General features: G+C 47.3%; 1 protein-coding gene across 1 annotated transcript in view; it reads left to right on the top strand.

Annotated features, from left to right (window-relative positions):
• Positions 1-4,150: 4,150 nt before the first annotated feature.
• PPFIBP1 (PPFIA binding protein 1) overlaps positions 4,151-22,926 on the top strand; it is a 1,178,807-nt gene continuing 1,160,031 nt past the window's right edge. The window contains exon 1 of the mRNA XM_029597487.1: positions 4,151-4,299. The gene's annotated coding sequence lies outside the window, so the exon portion shown is untranslated. The remainder of the gene's footprint in view (positions 4,300-22,926) is intronic.

Here is a 22,926-nt window from a genome sequence, read left to right as displayed (position 1 = left end):
ACAGTCCTGCACTCCCGTGCCAAAAAAAGTGTCTTATACCATCAATATCAGTTATATAGATATGGCAATAAAGCTGGGAAAATGATGTCTCACTTGATCCGCTCTGCCAGGGGAACCCGACATGTGGCGGGCCTCAAAAATGAGTCTGGCCGGATTGAAACCAGTAATCAGACCATATTACGTCTCTTTCGGCGGTATTTTGGGGAATTGTACAGTGCGGGGGAATGGTCAGAGGGGAACTGTAGTCAGTTCTGCGATTCCTTGCCAATTCCTGCGCTAACCCCCGCGCAGCAGCACCTGCTCAATGCTCCGATCACTGAGCTAGAAATTAAAGGGGTAATTCTCCATTCTAAACGGCTGAAGGCGCCTGGCCCGGATGGGTACACGGCCGAGTTCTATAGATGTCTGATTGATCAGATCAGTGTCCCGCTGGGGGCCCTTTTTTCCGATTTGGTTGCTAAAGGGAGATACCCACCTCAGATGAATAATGCGCATATTACCCTAATCGCTAAGCCGGGGAAGGATCCGCAGAAGGTGGAATCGTATCACCCTATTTCTTTGATAAACTATGATCAGAAGCTCCTGGCGAAAATACTAGCAGATCGGTTGGCGTGTGTGCTCCCCACTTTGGTGGGACCACATCAAGTTGGTTTTGTGCGGCGAAGATATGGGTTAACGAACGTCCGAAAGATTCTCACTGCTTTAGACATTTGTCATTCGACCAATACTCCATCTCTTACGATTAGCTTTGACGCGGAAAAAGCGTTCGATCGGGTGGAGTGGCCTTATCTTTTTTATATATTACAGAAAATGGGGATCGACGGCCCTTTCTTACAGGCAATACGGCTTCTTTATACGGATCCTCAGGCGTCTCTCGTGGTTAATGGGGAATATTCCGTCCCGTTCGACATTACCCGGGGTACCCGTCAGGGCTGTCCTCTTTCTCCCTTGCTCTTTGTTTTACAGCTGGAACCTCTCCTTTTGTCTATACGACACACGCCTGGTATCCAGGGGATTCGTTTCCATGATACAATCTTTAGAAGCGTGGCCTTTGCTGACGATCTCCTGGTGTTTTTAACAAGCCCGCAGACATCCTTACCGATTTTGTTGGACAGGATGGGAGCTTTTGGGGGCTTCTCGGGGTTCCGCTTGAACAGGGGGAAGTCTATGGCGCTGGCATTCCCTGATACGCTACAAGAGACCTGGCCGGGTGACTTTCCCTTACACTGGGCTCCCCATGGTATCCGCTATTTGGGACTCAATATTACGGTACTTCCGGATCAGGTGTATGCAGCAAATATTCCCGCGCTCCTCCAATACACACAGGAACTGTTGCATCGTTGGGGCTCTCTACCTCTTTCTCTTAGCGGCCGAGTGCACCTCTATAAAATGGTGGTGCTCCCGAAGTGGCTTTATATTCTGCAGACCTTACCCCTTCATCTTAAGCGTTCGGATAGGATCTCCCTGGACCGTGCCCTTCGGAGCTTTCTTTGGAGGGGACGGAGGGCCCGTTTACCATTGGTATGGCTACAACGGCCATGGGGCGAGGGCGGCTTGGGCGTACCAAACCTATATCTCTATAATCTAGCATGTAATATGCGCATTATTCGAGACTGGATCCTAGAAGAGGCTTCCTTCACTGCCCTTGAGGCGGATAGGGAGCTGACAGCCCCGGTGGCTCTCACCTATGCCATGCAGGCGGAACCCACTCAATTGTCTTCAGTACTCGCACAATCAGTAAATCTGAGTCCGATTAGGGGTGCGTGGGTGGCGCTCACTAAGTGGTTGCACTTGCCGCGTATCTGCGCGTATCTCTTGCCAGTGGGGGGGAATCCTGATTTTACTCCTGGAACACAGTCCCGGGTTTTTCAAAAGTGGCAAGCCAAAGGTCTCACATATTTGGGTCATTTTTATCATATGGAGGGGCGGCAATTTACTTGGCCTGAGCTCCGGGACCGCTATGGGGTGGACAGGAAAGATATATTCTCGTATTTGCAAATTGCTCATTACCTGAAATCGCTGGCTCCGGCCTTCCTGAGGCTTGGTGTGTTCCAGACACTCGAGGAGATGTTGCAGTTATCCAATGTTCGGGCTCCCTCTATATCTTACTATTATAAACAGTTAAATAAGATTAATAATAGGGAGGTCTTTGTTCTTCTGGCTGCTCGCTGGAACAACGATGGGGAGTTTCGCGTGACTGATCCTATGTTGTGTGTTTGCTTTAGGGGAGTGTCCAGGGTCTCGGGTAGCAGCGCTTATCGAGAGATCCAGTATAAGTTCCTGAGTAGGGCCTATGTTTCCCCTCAGCGGGCATTTCAGCAACGACTTGCCAGGACTGATTGTTGTCCTCGCTGTCCGGGATGTGTTGGCACTTTGACCCACGCTTTTTGGTCATGCCCGGGGGTTTTGCGGTTTTGGACTCTTATTGCCAAGTTTTTAGCGGAACTTTTGGGGGTCTCCATTCCCATTGCCCCTACTTGGCTGCTTTTTGGGTATATCCCGGCGCTGCGGATTCGGGACCAGGGCACTCGCCTCTTCATTCAAAAGGCCGGGGTGGTGGGGAAGAGGGTTATCTTATTGCAATGGCGGGAGGTGGATCCACCCTCCTTTTGGGTGTGGAGAAATCTCCTCTATACTATGATGCATATGGAATCTTATTCTTCCCATGGGTCACCTCGGGTGCGGGCCCGGTTTATGGACATTTGGGAACCCTATCTACACGCTCTTCCTCATCGCGCTAGAAGCAGAATCCTTACCGCGTGATGAGGGGATGACCTCCCGACTGGACCTTTACAGTCTTTGCCTATCGAAGCTATTGTGGCTGGCTTGGCTTTATGGACTACTTGGACTTTTTCTTGCAAGATTTCTTCGGGGACGAACAGAGGAGCTTGGGGGGGGTGGGGTGAGGGCTGGAGGGGGTGGGGGGGAGGGTGTACTGTTTACCCTGTTATCGCACATGTTGTTTTCAGTGATGCTGGGAGCGGACGCAGAACCCACCCGCTCCCAGACGGTTTTCTAAGTGTATTCTGTGAAAAGTTAATAAAATTGATTCAACATAAATCGCATGCACAGGAGAGTGGCCTGTGAGTGCGTCAGGGCGCCAGCTCTCCCGCGGGTTTTACTGTATTGGCCTGACTGTAAGGAGTAATAGCGCATGGAAAATGCACAGCCAACCCCCCTGAAACTAATAGCACTCATCACATGCAAATGCATGTTGATGAGCCTATTAGTTAGTCACTCACAATCCAGAAAGTAAAAATGTGTGGCCAAGCCACATCGGAGGCACCAAAAAAAAAATCTGCCCACGGCCTGGAAAATGGACGCTCAACTTTGCCAGCGCCCATTTTCCAAACCCGTGGCTGTCAGCGGGTTCAACAACCGAGGCTTCCACCAATAAGGAGGCGCTAGGGATGCTTCCTTATTAGAGTGGGCCCTAATTTGAATAAAGAATCACGTGCCTGGGCGCGCATCTGGAGAGTGAGCGCTTGCCTCGGAGCACCGGCTCTCCCGCCGACTTAATTGACTCGGCCTGAAAGTAAGTAGAAAGAACCACAGAAAGCAGATTCCAGTAAAAAAAAAGTCTGGACACCCAATATACACTCCAGGCCGTATATGTTGTGCGTGTATAATTGTGCCATTGCGGGAGAAAATGGTGTCTCCTATTCAGGCCGATCGTGCACTGAGCCGAGCACACTGCTTAAGGCGCGTTTTGGAACCGCTAGGCTAACACCCGATGCAATAAGGAGATTATCAGGCCAAAATACATTTTAGAAACAAAACCAAAAACCCTAGCAACTAAAACAAAAGCAAGTTACTGCAGCAGTTACAAAACAAATCGGCTGCAGTACCATGCCGCACTGTGCAAACAAGACGAAGTACAATAAGTGTCCGTTCACAGCAAGAAAAATACCATAAACCCGCCAACAAGGACCAAAAGAGTACGCTTCTTATGTTGAAGCCATGCTATGGCAAAGCCCGAACTTCTTTCTTCTTTGCACCTTGCAGTCGTCTAACAGACCGGGCTGCAGCAAACGGGCTTTCCCCTCCCCCTACAAACAGGGTAAATTAAAAAAAACAAACCAAAAAACCGGAAGAAAGAGAGCAGAGCAGGCCAGAAGCTCGCGCAGCAAAGCTTGGGGAGGTCCACGACTTGTCAATCAATGTGACGGGCGCTGTGACGCGCTGTGTAGGGGAAGGTGGAAAGCTCAAGCGTACCCAGATTCGGCTGACCTGAATTTAGATTCTGATTTCTCTGGACGGCTACGCGCAGTGTTCGTAATGGGGGCACAGCTGAGTACGGTAAGCTGAAAGTGTACTGGAAATTCGGTGGGGATTGTGTTCACGTATTGCAGTACAGTAATGTAATAGAGTGACCGCCCTAGAGTCCAACTTCGAGCGTGAATTTGGTAGACTTTTGTCTTCGAGTTCTGTAAAGCGCTTTAGAGATTTGTTTTTCTTTTTCTGAATAGTGGGTGGGGCTTATATATATATGTATTTTAGCAATTTACACTGCTTGAACAAATTAAAGATGATTGGAGGAGGAATTGTTTACACTTTCATATCGCTGCTTAGTGTTGCTGTTGTTCCTTGTGTGCTGATAGGTTGGCGTAGTTTGGCGAGGTTGGAGCTGGGCCTCCGAAGAATTTGAGTTTGCGTTTTTATTTCCTCCGAAAGCAAGGGAGGATCCTATGGACGGAGAGTAGCATCTCTGTATTTACAAGTTCAGGATTGTTATTCCCCGGAGCTGTTTGCAGGACATTTTGCTTTGCAGGTTAAGTACTCTTCCCCGCCCTTATTCTATTAACACAATACACCCCCCCCAATGTTCGGAGAAAGCTCGTCTTCCCTGGGATCTGCTACTAAAATCCACCTCTCCAATAGGCCGATTCAATAAAACGTGCAGGAGAGCCTGCGCTCCAAGTTGAGCACCCGCTTTCCTGACGCGCGACTGGGTGCCTGGTTTTGTATTTAAATGAGACGGGGTGCTCCTAAGGAGGCGATAATAGTGCACCCCTAGCGCCTCCTTATTAGCGGAAGAGGTGGCTTTCAGCAGGTCCGACAACAGGCGCTCAATTTTACCGGCGTTGGTTTTTGAACCCACTGACAGCCATGGGTTCGGAAAATGGACGCCGGCGAAATTGAACGGCCGTTTTGGCCCCCCCCCCCCCAACCAGCAGGCAGATATTTTTTTTTTGTTGTTGCTCCTCTGACTTAATATTGCTAGAATTTTAAATCGGAGGATGTACAGAAAAGCAGCAGCCCACAGCTCAACACACAATTGGATGAGCGTCCATAATCCCCCTATGCAAAACGGGGGTTAGCGCGTCCAAAACGTGTCCAACCAAGTGTATAGCTAATAACATTCATCACCTGTAAATTCATGTTGATGAGGCTATTAGCCATTTCCCCCGATGAAAAAAAAAAAGGTGCGCCTGATGCATACATTTTTACCCTAAAAAATAACACCTGCCCTGGAGCAGGAGTTAATTTTTGAGGAGCCCAAAAATTTGCAGAAAAACAAATTCATTGGGATCGGTTGTTGGTTTTTTTTTTTCTAAAGGGAGTTAAAACATTGAGACGTACAAGTGCAGAGCCAATTTGTGTGTGTGGTTCATGTTCGATATGTAAGCATGTTTTGATTATTACTAGCTTTGATCATCCCTTATTAAGCAAGGATATTTTGACTGTAAATCAGCACAAGTTGTGTATGCTCTTAATTGCCCATGTAATTTAATTTTATATTGGACAAACCAAGAAATTAGTTGGTAGTCCTATAAAAGAACATTTGTCATGCATATGTATCAAAAAAAGTCCAAGCTCCATTCGTAGAATATTGGATTGAGGCAGTACATATTGAAGAGAATGTAAACTTTTTTTGTAGTTAATCAAGGTGTGAATTTTTGTGGAGGTGATATCTCACATACTCTTAATAAGAGAGAACAATTTTTGAGTGGGATACCAAAGAAATTAAACAGTGAATTTCCTAGCCTGTAGCAGATGGACTCAGGAACAATGGGTATAGTGTGCTCCTGATAGCAGTTGGAGATGGAGTCAGATTTCAATCTGAGTCAGCACTACTTATACCTGTGCAGGAAGCTCTGCTCTTCAGTATTTCTCCTTCTCCTTAGCAGTTCGGGACTATACACACGCGTGCACAGCGTTAGAAATTCCAAACAAGAAATAATCTTACCTCTACAGACGAGCCCCGCTCTCCTGTGGTGATACCTAGGGGTCCTTCCCCCAGTCGAGAATTCCTGAGGTGATTTCTGAGATCCCTCAGAGGTAAGCTTCCCTGTACAGATCGCCAGTCAGCGTCTGTCCCATCGGGTTGATCAGCCCAGTCAGGGCTAGACCCCGATCCGGCTCGAGGGTCCTCCCACGTGGAGACCCTCCGGGGGGGGGGTGCGCCATTTTGCTCATGTGGTCGCCAGCTCCATTTCCCCCTCTTGATCGCCGTACTGTCCGCCTAACTGAACCATGCGCACAGCGGCGAGCCGGGCGCATAGCATACTTATGCGCACAGCGGCGCCGGGTGCACAGCGGCGCGAGCACCCGGCGCCGCTGTGCACCCATGGTGCGAGCATCTTCGTAAGCACGCATACCTTCTCAGCTTGCACGCACACCCTCTACGCACCTGGAGCACATATCTAAGCCTTCCAGCGCGTGCATATAAATGCACAGACCGGTTTTTGATGCCCCTACGTGCACAAACCATGGCACCACCGGCCAAGAAAGCCAAAGCACAAGCCCTCTGCCCAGCCTGCCACATAAGAGCTGCGCAGCATGAAGAGGCTATTGCCCTGTGCCTACAGTGCGAGACGGCTCTGGGAGAACCAGGGCAAGGTCCCCTCCAGCCAGTACAGGAATCCGGATCCACCGATAGTACCCCGGACCTCTCTATCCCCAGCTTGTCCCTCCAGACAGGGCCCTCGGGGAATGCTGCTGGGTTCAATATAGACCAGGGAACCTTTTCCTGGGGGGAATTCTTTAAAGGTCTACAAACCTTCGTCCAGGCACAATCGGAGCCACCGGTGACACAGCCACAGCCTCCACCAGAGGACCCAAACCTTCCAGGCCCTTCTCGGCCTCCCAGAGACGTGCCTCCCCCAGACAAGAGCCTAACCTTAGGGGACACGGATACCTCGGAGGAAGACAAAGACTCCCTGGAGGAAGGAGACATCCCTCCAGGAACGGAACCATACTGAACCATGATGCATTTCTTCTCCAAAGATGAGCTACCAGACCTCATGACCCTGAGCTTGAAGGAGCTGGCCATCCCAAAGCGGAGCCAAAGACGAACCCTCTTCGGGTCGGGCTCCGTCAGGCCTCACGTCATTTCCAATTATTGCAAGCCGTACAACAACTGATCGACCTGGAACCAGTTTCAAGGGGGGATGGGCCCTAGAAGCCCTATATCCACTGGAACCCTCAGCCAAAGAACTCCTGGCATTTCTGAAAGTGGACACTATGGTCTGCGCCGTCACAAAGCGCATCACCATTCCAGTCGAAAGAGGAGCGGCACTCAAGGATGCCCAAGACAGTTTTGATGCAGCAACTATGTCACGGCAGATCGCTGCCTGCTGTGCCTTGGTGACACGCGCATGCTTGTCTCTGGCCAGGAACACCACCACACCCGTCAAAACATTAGAACCAGCAATATCCTTTCTCACAGATGCGACTTTTGACCTGGTGCGCACCTCAGCCAGGGGCGTCTTATCCATTGTGGTAGCCAGAAGGGAACTCTGGCTCCGAAGCTGGTCAGGCGATCCGACTTCCAAGATGAAACTCACGAGATTGCCCTTTAAAGGATCCCTCCTGTTCGGAAGCGAACTGGAGAAGTTAGCCGACAAATGGGGCAAATCTCCAGTACCTCGATTACAGGAGGACAAGAACAAAAGAAGCCAACACCCCTCTCCCCGAACATACAAGGGCAGAGGATCACAGCGTTTCAGACCGTATAAGAATACATTCCAAGCACCTCGCCCTGCAGGCAGGGGCCAGTCCTTTTTGAACAAACACAACAAGAGGGGAGCCGGCTCAGGTCCAGGCCCCAGCCGCACCCCACAATGAGAATCAACAGACCCATCCACAGGAAGAAGTCATAGGGGGCAGGCTTGCCCTATTCTACCAAAGATAGGTCGAGATAACGTCGGACAAGTGGGTCCTAACCATCATTCGAGAGGGATACTTTCTGGACTTCCACAGCATCCCTCCAGACAAATTTGTGAAATCTCCTTGCCACTCACCCTCCAAGAGGACAGCAGTGGAAACCACACTGACCAAATTGCTCGCCTTCAAGGCTATAACACCGGTGCCCAGGCACCAACGAAATACTGGGCTGTCCCTCAACTCTATCAAGGTTCAACTGGCCGCGCTGGCCTGTTTCAGAGCCATCGTGGACGGCATCAGTCTATCTTCCCATCCAGACATCTCCCGCTTCCTGAGAGGGGTCAAGCAAATCCGACCACCACTAAAGTGGCCAGTATCCCTATGGAATCTCAATGTAGTACTAGACTTCCTAGCGGGAACTTCCTTCAAACCTACACGCAGTCTGTCCCTAAGGCTCCTGACCTTGAAGACTGCATTCCTAGTGGCAATATGTTCAGCCCGTCGGATCTCCAAACTTCAAGCACTATCCTGTCGGGAACTGTTCCTCAGACTCACACCGGGATTCATACAGCTACGCCCTGTCCCCTCCTTCCTTCCAAAGGTGGTTTCTCATTTCCATCTAAACCAAACCATCTCGCTGCCATCTCCAGACGAGCATAAGGACTCTGAGGACTCACTCGCCTACGCCATCTTAACATCGGCAGACTCCTAGTCCGCTACCTGGAAAGATCGGGATCCATACGAAAGATGGACCACCTATTCGTCCTTCACAGTGGAAAGAAACAAGAGGAAGAAGCCTCGCAGGCAACCATAGCCTGCTGGATCAAAGAAGTAATCAAGGCGGCCTCCATAGAGGCAGGCAAGCCTCCACCTCTACAAGTCAAAGCCCATTCCACAAGGGCCCAGGCAGTGTCCTGGGCAGAAACCAAGATGCTGTCACCCGCCAAGATCTGTTGGGCAGCGACATGGTCTTCCATTCACACCTTCTTGAGGTTCTACTGCTTGGATGTTCAGGCCAGGGAGGACACAGCATTCGCAAGGGCAGTACTAAACAGGCCACGGGCAGCCTCCCACCCGGTTCGGGAGTAGCTTTTATACATCCCATTGGTCCTGAGTCCATCTGCTACATGCTAGGAAATGGAGAAATTATTTACCTGATAATTTTGTTTTTCTTAGTGTAGACAGATGGACTTGGTATCCCGCCCTGGCTGCCTCAACATACGGAAACCTCAGGTGACAATCCCCAAGAGCAAGACAAGTACAGGTAAGCCAGACTTACCCCTAGTTAAGACACCCATAGTTACTGGGTGTCGGCGCTTCTCGGTTGACGACACTGGCGGTCTCCAGCTACAATTCACGTCAACTAGTTCAAGTTAATTAAGTTATCCAAACACACACATATCCACTATTGCTTTTCGAGGAGAATACTGAAGAGCAGAGCTTCCTGCACGGGCTTATGTAGTGCAGATGTCAGATTGAAATCTGACTCCATCTCCAACTGCTATCAGGAGCACATTATACCCATTGGTCCTGAGTCCATCTGTCTACACTAAGGAAAAAGAAATTATCAGGTAATTAATTTCTCCAATAGAATGGATGGCATTTCTATGAATATATTATGGTATAGTAATTGGCTCAAGCAGATATTGCAAACGAGAGTGGTGATTGGTTCGATAGAGATTTAAAAGTATAGGGCCGGATTTTAAAAGGGTTAGGCGCATAAGTTATGCGCCTAACCCTTTTAAAACTCCCCTGCACGTGCCGAGCCTATTTTGCATAGGCTCGGCGGCACTTCGCTAGGGGGACGTGTCGGGGCTGACGCGACATTTGGGGCGTTCCAGGGGGCGTGTCGCCAGCCCGGGGGCGTTTCAGGGGCGTGGCCGAGGCCTCCGAAACGGGTTCCGGGCCGGGGAATCGCGCGCCAGCAGCCCACTGGCGTGTACGGAAGCAGGCGTAACTTTTAAAACACAGGTAGGGGGGGTTTAGATAGGGCCGGGAGGGGGGGGGGGTTAGGTAGGGGAAGGGAGGGCAAGGTGCGAGGGGGTGGAAGGAAAGTTCCCTCCAAGGCTGCTCCGATTTCGGAGGAAGCCATATTTTGGTGAAACATATGGGGACCCCAATGTCAGGATTTTTTGTGGGGAATTCATTGAAAAAATAGTCGTGAATACCTATTATAAAAAAAATGTGTAAGTTGTGCATATCTATTGAAATTTTTTTTATAATATATGTAATGTATGATTGTGATATGCATGGTATTGTATGATGTACATTTGGACATATATTTTTAAAAGTGTGAATAATATGCAGATTTTGTGTATTTTGTAAACACAGTAGTATTCATGGATTTATTTATGTATTTAATATATTGTGAGATTTGAGATTGGGTATTTATAATGATTATGAATATATAACAAATTCTCTTTTGTGATTTTTGAATATTTGTTCCCAACACTCTCCATTGCAAGATCCTTTATGATGCTGAATTTAAAAAAAAAAAAAAAAAAGAGTAATTTTGATCCTAAAATATTTATTTTGTTGCTTCCCAACAGGGGACTGTTGAAGCTTAGAGCTTAGATTGTGACATAGATTTTCTACCTGCTGTCAGGAAAGCATGTTAATAGCACAGGAGTTAGTCAGAGCAAGGGTTTACTGGAGAGACATTGACCATTTGCCATCTTGCTTTTTAACAGCCTTCTTGTGCTGAAATACAGAGGATTTGCTGATATCCTGTTAGGATCCGGTCAGGTTCCCTTACCTCCACTGGAAGGTTCCCAAGTTCGGCTCTCCCCTGTTGTGGACTGCTGCCGATGTGGCCTGCCCTCATGGTGTGGCGCGCTGCCGTCCCGGCATCTGCACTCTCTCCCCTAGGCATGCTTAATTTAAAGGGCCGTGGCAGGAAAGTTTCCTGCGGCCCATGAAGATGACGTCAACCAGGGCGGGTATATATATCCATCCCTGAGTCCAGCACTTTGCTTCAGCAATGGGTCCTTCTCAGATATTGAGTGCGCCGTCTGCGTTGTTCCGGTCCAGTCTCCTGTTCCTGTGCTCCTGCTCTCGTACTGACTCCCCGGTTTTGGACTTCTGCCTGGTACTTTGTCTACGCCTGACTTCCAGCTTGTCTCTTCGTCCTGCCTGCCTGCTGTCTGTCTGTCCAGACCTCTGGCCTGTTTCTGGTTTCGTCTGTCTGCCACCTGCCTCAGCCTTGCCTGCCCGACGCCATGCTGTGTTCTCCTTGGACTCCTCGATGTGAGAGACCCGCACCAGCAGGACCCTGGCATGCAAGGGCTCAACCTGCAGGGAATGTGGGCTGGTAAAGGTGAACCTCCAGTTGGGTCTTCTCTGCCTGCACCACCTCCTGATGACTAGGACCACTAGGGACCTTCCCTTGGTGGCGGTATCAACCTCGTCTCGGCTCAAGAGTCCACATACGCAACATATCCCTTTGTATACCTGTGCTTTTTTGCAGGGAAGATAGAGCACTTAGGGCAGAGCTTTCCAAACTGTGTGTCGGGACACGTTAGTGTGTCGCCTGCAGTGTGCAGGTGTGTCGCGCAAGCCCGGTCAACTCTGATGCGAGTTTGGTTTTTTTTTTATTCTAGAGATTCACTTTTTTTTTTTCAGTTTATGGGTTGCTTATTATTGGGTGATTTTTGCTGTCAATCGCGGTTTTTTGGGGGGCTTGGTGGGTGGAACGAGCCCAGCCATCCTTGCATTGGCTGCTGCTGCCGATGAGGCCTGGCCATGAGGAGTACTGACTGCAAGCAGCAGTGTCTGGTGATCATGGAAGGGAGTGAAGCACTTAACTGGCAACAATCAAAAAGACGAGGTACATGAGTGTGGGGGCCAGACATGTGCTGGGGGGAGAGAGATGAGTGAGTGGGGGGCAAACGTGCTGGGGGGACAGACATGTGCTTGAGGGGGAGAGATATGAGTGTGTGGGGGCCAGACATGTGCTGGGGGGAGGAGAGAGATGAGTGTGTGGGGGACAGACAATTTGTTTTATTATTGTTTCTCATAAATTATAACAATAACATGAATCTTGGAATATATATTTTTAATATAAATTTAAGGTTTTCATGAGATAGGTTGTGTCGTGAAACATTTTATTTATGTATATATTTAAGGAAACATACATAAATTGTCGAAATATGTTTCGTTCGTTTAACCTTTAACCTCTGGTTTACTAGTAGACTGAATTACCGTGTCGTGAAATTATGTTTGTCTAAAAAGTGTGTCACCAACATGAAAAGTTTGGAAAGCTCTGACTTAGGGGAACTACTTGGCTAAGTCTTCTGTCATCCGATGTGTGCATATTGGTTGATTTTTATAAACTGCTTCCTTCAGCCTCTGTCTGAACCATGTTGATATGGTTTCAAGAGGAAGTCTAAATTGCATTTTCAAAGAAAATCAGAAGGAAAAAAATGCACAGTTAGTTCCAAGCAAGAAAGTGTAACACTCCCAACAGTGGATACTCCATAGCAGATACAGATATCCAGAGTCTCAGCACAAGCAGCATTGACAAAGCATGCCAAAGTGCAAGCAGAGCTTTTTCTTTATATTGAGTTTTGGTTTCATTTATTTTAAATGCTCTGAAGGGAAGGCCTTGAAATTGGCTTATATGATAATGGAACACTGTGTATGAAGATTGGTAGTATGCACAAGTTGAAGGAACCAAATGGATGGGTAACTGAATCTTGCATACTATTGTAAGATAAAAAAACATTTTTAGCTGGCACATAAGTTTCCTAAACATATTTCCACCCCTGACTATGATCGATACCTAACAAACAGGCCGATACAGTAAAGCACGGCCGCGGTTACCCTGCTTCTAACCCACTTTGTACCCACAATTTGGCCGTGTAAGTCCAACCCGCGATTCACTATCCCTTTTAACCCATCTTTTCCGCTTCTTGAAATCAACGGGAACCCTTTCTGCCCGTGGCATGTATATAATATGTAAACAATCGGATTAGCTATTCCCTCCGATACAGTAACGTGCGCCCCGATTATCTCCTTTTTAACCTGCAGTTTTCCCGCGTGTTTAACCTGCTAATTTACCGCCTACTCTTACCCTAAGGTTAGTGTGGAGCGTCGGGCAAGCCCCAGCAGAGAGAGACGAAATTTCACGGACAAACTTTCCTGTGAGGCTTCAGCAGCCCGGGGCGGATCGGGCGCTCCCCATGCGAGGCAGCTTCCAGCAGCCCCTGCCAGCGAAGGTGCATGAACGCACACCGTGACCTGAGTGCCCGGCTGGATGTCTGAGGTGCGCTCATGCACCTTCGCCGGCGAGGACTGCTGGAAGCCGCCTCGCATGGGGAACGCCCGATCCGCCCCGGGCTGCTGAAGCCGCTCTCGCCGCCAGCTGCCCCTGGGAGGAGGGGAGAGAGGACTGAGGCTGCTCCGTAGCTGTCAGTGCGCCCGCACGGGAGACTGGCACCCATGGACGCGGCCAGGGCAGGTGAGCAGGGGCTGGGGGAAAGTTTGCCCGATCCTGGCTCCTCTAAAGGTCTTGTCTCGGGGGTGAGGGGGTCAGGCAGTGAAGCAATAATTTGCACAGGACAACAAAACAAACTGCACCAGCCCTTCTCCTGTATCCACTTCCTGGTACCTATCATTTCAAATGTCATTTGAAATGACAGGTACCAGCGCACCCAGGATACTGTATAGGCGCTGTATAGCGCTCTATACAGTAAAATGGATTGTGCTTTGGACGCGGCTTGCATTTGCATGCCATTTAAATACTGTATCGAGCGGTATGTGATCCGGACTGTGCGTGCAGCAAACGAGGGTGCGCCCGGCACTACCGCACTCTTTCTTCCGCATCTTTACTGTATCGGCCTGCTTGAAACTAAAAGGAAGATGCATCCATATTAGGACACTGCAGGACCTCTTCAGTACCAGCAATAGCAGTTTTACTTGTTAATACTGAGCACATTACTAAGATCTGACAATCTACATTCAAAATGCCAGTATCACAAGTCAACAGTGACGTACTAATGGGGGATGCAGGGCTGTGTTCCGCCTTGGGTGACAGCCAGGAGGTCGGCAGCGGCGAGCAGAGCCCATCCCGCTCACGCTAGAAGAAGAGGGAGGCCTCAGGGCCACGAGCGGTGGGAGCACTGGGTGGTCGCATGGAGTTCCATGGGTCTGGATCCAGCAACTGCATAGCCTTTTCTTCTTCCCACCCCCTGTGGCCCGGAAGAGGAAGTGGTGGATCCGCGCAGGCAGGAAAAAGGAAAGGTCATGCAGTCGTGGCTTGAAGCAGGATGAGGAGCCACAGTGCTACCCCCCACCCTCCCCACTACAGATACAGGCAGTAGAGCTGCACCAGCCCCCGTGCTGCCTCAAGAAAAATGAAGCATCCCAGTCTGTTGCGGGGGCTAAAGGAGGAAACTGCTGCTGTGCTTCTGATGGGGATCGGGTTACGAAATATGTGTGTGTGTGTGTGTGTGTGTGTGTATGGGAGTGAGGGTGCTTGTGTGTGAGAGAGGGAGCCCATGTACAGGGGTGTGTGAAAGTCTGTGCAAGAGAGAGGGAGCCTGTGAGAGAGAGGGGAACTGGAGATCATTTGGGGGGGGGGGGGGGTGGAGGAGGGATGGAGACATGAAACAGGGGAAGGGGTGCTGAAGGAAGTATCCACCCCGGTGCCCAAATAATTTAGGTACGCCACTGCAAGTCAAAATCAGATTCCAATTTCATTCTCAAACTTCTGAAAAAATGAATTTTCCTTGCACTTTTTTGTTGCTATTTTGCTAGTATTTTTTCTCCTTTATCTATTTAGTTTTTTTTTTGTTCATTTTTTGCTTTTCTGAATTTTGGGCACTAGATGCCAAATTTTAGGTGCCCTGGCTCTTGGGACTTCTATAGCCTAATCATAGCAGTGTGTAAAAGTGTTCCGCAGAACTGGTACACTTAAGGCTGACTAAATACATCACAAGAAGGCTTCATATGTCCTCCAAATCTAATAACTGCTACTCCTTCTATTTCTTTTCTTCATTTGGTTACATGCCCTTCCAAAAATAGCTCAAACAGTATACTAAAAACATAACTTTTGTGCTGAATATCAGTGTTGTCAGCAGGGAGTGATCTGTCTTCATGTGCAAAGAGGCTTGATGAAACATTAAACAGCAGTCGTCATTTCATAGGTGCCTGAATCCTACAATCATTGTCTCCTTACTGGTATTTTTCCTGTTAATATTAGTCCTGGGGGAATTTTGCACTACTGCAGAGCGCAGAATTTGCGCAGAATTCCCCCCCCGAGCAGAATTGCCATTTTCTGCACAGACAATAGCAGAGGAGACGTCTGCATGCAGCGAACGGAGTGCGCGAAGACTAATGCCCTCGTGTGCCGCGGGACGCGTTCCACTCACAGCGAAGATGAAGGCCCGGATGCGCCATTCATGGCGAAAATGGAAGGCCCCCATATGCCGCGAACAGAGTGTGCTCCACTGGCAGCGAATATAAAGGCTCCAGTGAGAGAGAGAGTGTGTGTGTGTGTGTGTGTGTGGGGGGGGGGGGAGGATGAGAGAGAGAACATGGGAGATAAGAGAGCGGGGTGGCTGCTTGAGTGTGGGTTTCAGAGAGAGGGAGCCTACATGAGGAGATTGTGAAGGAGTGTATATGTGTGAAGGGGTACGTGAGAAAGAGATATAGGTAGCCTGTGTGTGGATGTATGTGTGAGAGAGAAAGGGAGCTTGTGTGGGTGTGTATGCAAGAGAGAGGGCTCTGTATGAGGGGATGTGTATGTGTGCGAGAGAGTGTGGGAGCCTATGTGAAAGGGGGGGGGGGTGAGTGAGAGAGGGAGCCAATGTGTAGGGGTGTGAGACAGACACATAGTAGCCTGGGTGAGGGTGAATGCATGAGAGAGAGCTGGTGTGGTTGTTTGTGCAAGAGAAAGGGAGCCTGCCTGAGGCGGTGTTTGTGTGCGAGACAGAAGGGGAAGCTTGTATGAGGGAGAGAGGGAGTGTGTGTGTGTGTGTGTGTGTGTGTGTGAGTGAGTGTGAGAGAGAGAGAGAGGGACAGAGGGAGCCTGTGTGATGGGTAGTACTGAGAGAGGGGTCATACACTGGGAGTAGAGAGAGAGAGTGGAAGGGCCCTCACACAGGCTCCCTCTCTCGCAAACAAGCACCCTCACATATACACAGTCCCTTTTTCACACACACCAGCTCTCAGTCTCTCACACACATACACGCTCCTTCCACAGGATTAATTTAGTCCCAAGGTAATCTTGGGTAGGAAACCCTTTGACCCCTGTCCTGCCTAGTCAAAGTTACAGACTGGAAACTAGCTCAGCAGCTTGTATTCTAGTGTCACCAGCCAAGAAGTGGGAGCTGAGCTGGTGGCCTAGTGATTAGAAGAATGGAAGGGGAAATAGTGCTTCTCTCACAGACACTTGTTGCCTCCTTGGAGAAGTTGCTTTGTTTCCCTTTGCCTGGGATATTATTTATTTAAAGCATTTCTTACTTGCTTAATTCAGTGCGAAGTATATGCCCCCATAGGGGAATGAGAAGGCTGCTTCAGGACAGTTGAAGTATGTACAGCTTACATTTTGTAAATTATTTAGCTCAAGGACTCACTGAATCTGTGTTTTGTTGCAAAGAGCCCTGTGATAGGTTCTCCTAAAATGCCAAAATATGAGAGTTTCACTGAAAAGGCATCAGTGGGTCATAAATTGCATCTAGCAATACTAACTATACATAAAAAAAAATGCAGTAACATATCTTTATCAGTTTTAATATCAGTACACAATAAATCAAATTGGGAAAACAATTCAAAACCACATAAGTGTACACAGACTAAAAAAAAAACAAACCACACAACAAAAATAGATGAATTTTTATGATTATTTCAATTTATTTGAATTCTGTTCTAATTATATTTCATTTTTTTATGTGAATTTGATTTATTGTGATTTGATATTAAAATTGGTGAAGATAAAGATATATTACTGCATCTTTTTTTATGTATAGTAGATGAGACCGTGCCATATCGTAGAACCGGCTAACAGATGGGGGAAAGATTCTTGTTTCTTTCGAGCAGGAGGTTTAATTTTCCTACTATGGCCATGAACATAACATCATATCTCCATTGTGGCCAAGTGGCAGGGCAATAAGGACCCTCTTTCCCCCCTCCCCCCTCTATTGTACAGATTCTCAGTTTCTTCCAAAATGCCAAGAAGGGACTTTCTTTTGATCATAGCTCGAACCTTGCGTTTGGTCTTAGCCAAAAGACAGAGTGAGAAACAACTACCAGAGCACAGCATATGTGCACAAAACGTTTACCTTTTTCTCAAGCATTTTGTATTTTGTAATATGTGCTGTGGTGTTCAGTTGAATGATCCAAAAAGCAAAGCGGAAGCCGATCAATAATGCTGGAAAGCAGAACAAAAGGTGGTGATCGGTGTATCAAGGGATTCTTTATTGGAACTTGCCCAACTCTGGCCGAGTTTCGCTCACCCAGGAGCTGCCTCAAGGGCTACTATAAGAACAATATTAATTAAATTACATATAAAAATTAAAATGAAAAAACACACATATACATAGAACGAATGGACATAGATATATGTCAGTATATATAAAATGTGACACAAACTTAAAGAAAATAATACTAAATTAAAAATGCAGTCAAAACCACTTAGTTGGGTGCGCCTCTTATAACAATGTGTAGAAAATACCTAACATATATCAAATTAGAACGTGATATATGGATATCTGTACATGGGCACTCTAGAAAAGCGAATGAACTTATAGCAGTAATGTACAATCTTTTGTGTATATGTGTGTTATAGACCAGTGGGCGTGGATTCACCAAGAAACAAACATCAGTGAGGAAAAACTGAGGTTGCAATAGAAAGTACCTGTACCAATAGTTTCTTTTCATGTGATACACATCAATGTGAGAGCATCATAGAGTATTAATGAAGATTCTAAAACAAACAACAAGGTGTTAAATGAAACATGTACACTCTAACACATGTGGGGAAATAACATATATAAAACTATAATAAAAAATATTAAAAAGGGGTGATAAAAAAACAAGATGAAAATTAAAAAAAATAAAATATAAATAGAATTAATACACAATGATAACAAATAAAAAAAAATGTAAAAAAAAAATGTAAAATATGAAAATGCAATAAAATATAAAGCGCAATCACTAAAATTATGGTAAAAAATGAATGAAAACTACTCAAAAGGATAAATCCTGCTGCTACTCGTGTCTCTTTCTGACATGCGGATAACCAGCGGTGAATTACCTTAGTACCTTTAGTGCAGTCAGTGCCTTCGGTATGGAATTCAAAATTATGTCGGGTATGATTCTGAAAAATATGTGAAAAGTATGTGTCCAATGGTAAAACCTTCATATACAGTATGTCGATTACATGAACTTAAATTAATTCAAAATGTTATTGGCATGATGTATTGAACAAAATTGGGTATGATTGTGAAGACAATATATTAAAAAAACAACTAACTATAAGTGAGGTTCATTCTTAAAAAATAATCTTAGTATGCGACGCTGTCTTGTATATCAATTAATCGGGACGGCAGTCTCATATCAACAATTCATAATGGTTGCCGACAAAGCAATGGAAGTGGTATCTTTTGATATAACTATGTGATACAGGCAAGACTCACTGACGATTTAGACATCCTTTTAATAAGTATTAACGTTTTTATTCACTGCTAAACATCGGAGCACAACCGCTACTTCCATTGTTTTTGTTTTTGCCTTTTGCTTGATATGGTGTTGGCTTCGTAGTGGAGCCTGGGTAGAGGCAGATGGTGGAGCCGTAGGTGGGTCATGGTGTTTTGCATGTTGTGCATCACCATGTTGGTGATGTCTGGAATGTTTTCATTTGCAAACCTCATGATGAGATGACCCAGATAGAGATACGGCTCTTCCAGATGCACTATCCGATGCGCTGTGTGTTGATACGCCATGCTTCGGCCGCCTTGATTTTCCATGCTCCGAATGCTTCGGCGTCGAGGAGCGGGAACGAGCGGGTACAGAGCCCTGTGACCTGAGTGGCGCATGACTGGACTTCTTCCCTGAAGGAGTCGAGCCTCGACCTCCTTCCTTGGCCCTGGTGGTGGTGGTACCGACCTGGCTGAAGCGCCCTCCAGTGACGTGGATCTTTGCGCTGGTGTTCTCTTGAGTTTCTTCGCCGGGCTTGGCGAAGAGTGAGGTGAATGTAGGTGCGCTATTTTTTCAGCGCGCTGTCTTTGGGCCCGGGGCGACATCCGACCACAGTCTTGGCATGAGGCTGGGTCATGCTCCGGGCCCAAACAAATATAACAATAATTATGTCCATTAGTTATTTTCCCGCATTGGCAGTATTAAATACTGCCAATGCGGGAAGCCTGATGGCTTCGGAGCCATTGCTACCAATAGAGATGGGAGAAAAATTTGAAAAAACACGAAAAAATTGAAGAGACGAGTGAAGAGAAAAACCCCACATGCAGTCCTGCTCGCGGAAAAAAAGAGATTGAGGTAAATCGGCAATCGCGCGGGAACCTCACCTCGCTCCCGCACAGAGTTCAAAACTCTGTACTCTTTTGATCCGGTCACGACGCTCCTCCAGACAGCATGGCTAATTCAGCCTGCTATCGCTCGGAAATTTGGGTTACTCTTTTCTAAGTGCATCACTTTGCACTTATCCACGTGAAATTTCATTTGCCATTTACATGCCCAGTCTCCCAGTTTTGCAAGGTCCTCTTGCAATTTCTTACAATCCTCTTGTGAGTTAACAACTCTGAATAATTTTGTGTCATCGGCAAATTTAATCACCTCACTGTTTTTTCCCATGTCCAGGTCATTTATAAATATATTAAAAAGTAGTGGTCCCACAACACATCCATGGGGCACTCCACTATTTGTGAGCAGCTACTGACTATTTGCACCTCTTTAATAATTAATTGAATTCATCATTCATACAGAGAAATGATCACTTTAGTCCCAGTTCATTCCTCTCCTTTTAAAGATATTGTGTTCCTCCTGCCACTCTGGCTTCTCTCTATCTAAAGACCACAACACAAACCTCTAGTGGTGGGAAAGCCTGGGGTTAAACATAAAATACCCTCCATTGCATCAGATACAAACTTACTGTAGGATTTATCATTCCACTATAAATATAGCGGAATGATGAGCTGTAGCCAGAAAAGAGGCAGGGGGGCAATAATATGCAACCGGCTGCATTGCAGCGGTGTGTTTTCGCCTGCTGTGGTCACAGCTGCGATGCATAGCGCCACTGCAAAAGGTGTTATTTTTGGTGCTACTACTGGTGATAACAGCCCATCGCAATTTGAAAAATGACCCCCTTAGGGCCTGATTTTCTAAGGCTTTACTCCCATTCTATGTTTATGGGAAAAATGCTTAATAAATGAGGCCCTTAGACTGTGAGTCCTTTGGGGGACAAGGAAATACCTCCAGTACCTAAATGTAATACACTATGAAGTGTCTGAAAGGCAAAATATAAAAATAAATAAAATACATGTACAAAACAGCCATTTTATTGCCTTTACTTTCAAGAGTAAAAAAGAACATGCAGCTGAGAGACTTTAATGAAAATAGTGTCAGCACTGCTAAGGTTTTAGATTTTAAAATAAGATTTTGCTACATTGCTTGTAGGCAGTGATTTAGTTAAATCATACATTTATAGTCAAAATATAAGAACATAAGAAATTGCCATGCTGGGTCAGACCAAGGGACCATCAAGCTCAGCATCCTGTTTCCAACAGAGGCCAAAACCAGGCCACAAGAACCTGGCAATTACCCAAACACTAAGAAGATCCCATGCTACTGATGCAATTAATAGCAGTGGCTATTCCCTAAGTATAATTGATTAATAGCCATTAATGGACTTCTCCAAGAACTTATCCAAACCTTTTTTGAACCCAGCTACACTAACTGCACTAACCACCTCCTCTGGCAACAAATTCCAGAGCTTTATTGTGCGTTGAGTGAAAAATAATTTTCTCCGATTAGTCCTAAATGTGCTACTTGCTAACTTCATGGAATGTCCCCTAGTCCTTCTATTATTCGAAAGTGTAAATAACCGAGTCACATCTACTCGTTCAAGACCTCTCATGATCTTAAAGACCTCTATCATATCCCCCGTGCCAATGCAGAAAAGTGCGCTCAGGCTGAGTGCACTGTTAGCCCCTGTTCGGCCAACTCCCCCCTCCCCCCCCCGAAACTAATAGCGCCCGCGTGATTCAGAAAGCCGCACATTTTACTCTCAGAAGGGGCAAGACAGACTGGCAGAGTGGTGGCTCCATTGGCGTCTAGTGAGCTCTCGCTGGTCTTTGAAAATCTGGGGGGAAATAGTAGAAATACAAATGAGAACTTTGAAGGCCGACGTGGAGAAGGTTTCCATGTGAACAGAGGTTCAACATGGGTCAGCGGGTACTAAGAGATAGGCGAGCCCCAGACAGAATGCAGAAAGGGAGCCAGCGCCACCTCCTTTTCGACTACGACCTCTGATCAGACGTGGTGACTTGCTGAATTGACGGAAAGGCACCACGAGGAAGATGAACTTGTTCCAGCTCTTCGTCATTCAGTTGATTACTGCTGCCATACTGCACAAGGTGGGGCGAGAAATGGATGGACTTCAGACTCTCGGCCTTGTAGTGACGTAAGGGCTGGATGGGCACGCTCAGCGGTTGGGGTCAGTCCCTTGTAGTGACGTAAGGGCTGGACGGACAAGCACAGCGGTTGGGGTCAGGCCCTTGTAGTGACGTAAGGGCTGGACAGACAGGCACAGCGGTTGGGGTCAGGCCCTTGTAGTGATGTAAGGGCTGGACGGACAGGCACAGCGGTTGAGGTCAGGTACGTGTGATGATATTATCTGGAGCATACGAGGCAGTTGGAGCTGCTACAAGGCTTTAAATTGCTTTTATTCATCTTACCATTCACAGGGAAAATCTGGAAACCCAAGCAAAGGCATGTTTATTTTCAAAAACACTAGCATTTCGATCAACTCTGGTGCCAGCCTTGAGCGATGAGGGCTCATGATATCCCCTGTCATTGAAAATAAACGTTCACTGGGCACACTGTGGAATTCCACAGGGTGCCAATGTCTTGAATGAGATGCTTGTGAGGCATCCCCAAATCAGTCTGCTTTTGTCGGAGAACCTGCCCCGCCTTCACACTTCAGTGGAAGAACACTGCTATGTTCCTGCACTTGTCTATTAACTCCTGCAGGAATTCATTGTCTTGGTGCTTGAACTCCAACCCCAGAGCTGACTTCACCACTACCACGTGGAGTGTGTGCAAAACATTGGATGTTCTGAAAGTCCCCGTCGGATATTGCTTACCATGTTTGCACCATTGTCTGTGACAAAGAACCCTGCCTGAAGATCCCAATCTCTCTGGTCTAGCTGCTAGCTCGCCAGCATCTGTCTGATGCATGCTAGAATATTGGCTGAGGTATGGCACCCGTCCATCAGGTGGGTGTGCAGTAAAGCCCACCTGCACCCTGATACTTGTTCACTAATAAAGCTGCTGCCTGCCCCTGCCTCAGCCAGGTCCCACCAGTGTGCTGTCAGGGAGAGGTAAGAGTGTGAAGCATTCATGGCGGTCCAGATATCGAGGTGAAATGCACATTCCCCTCTGCCTTAGCTAGCAGCACTTGGATGCGACTGCGACACTGGTTGTACAGGCTGGGGATGACCTTTCTGCTAAATGTGGATCTGGAGGGGACTTCGTAATTTGGAGCTAAGACCTGCAGCAAACACTTGAAACCCACATTCTCCACTACCTGCAGGGGCTGGTCATCAAGGGCAATCATTTCCCCGATGCTCCTGTTTACGGCTT

This window comes from Rhinatrema bivittatum, chromosome 4 (genome assembly GCF_901001135.1).
Source record: "Rhinatrema bivittatum chromosome 4, aRhiBiv1.1, whole genome shotgun sequence".
In the NCBI taxonomy this organism is placed as follows: Eukaryota; Metazoa; Chordata; class Amphibia; order Gymnophiona; family Rhinatrematidae; genus Rhinatrema; species Rhinatrema bivittatum.
This window is presented reverse-complemented; position numbering and strand designations above follow the sequence as displayed.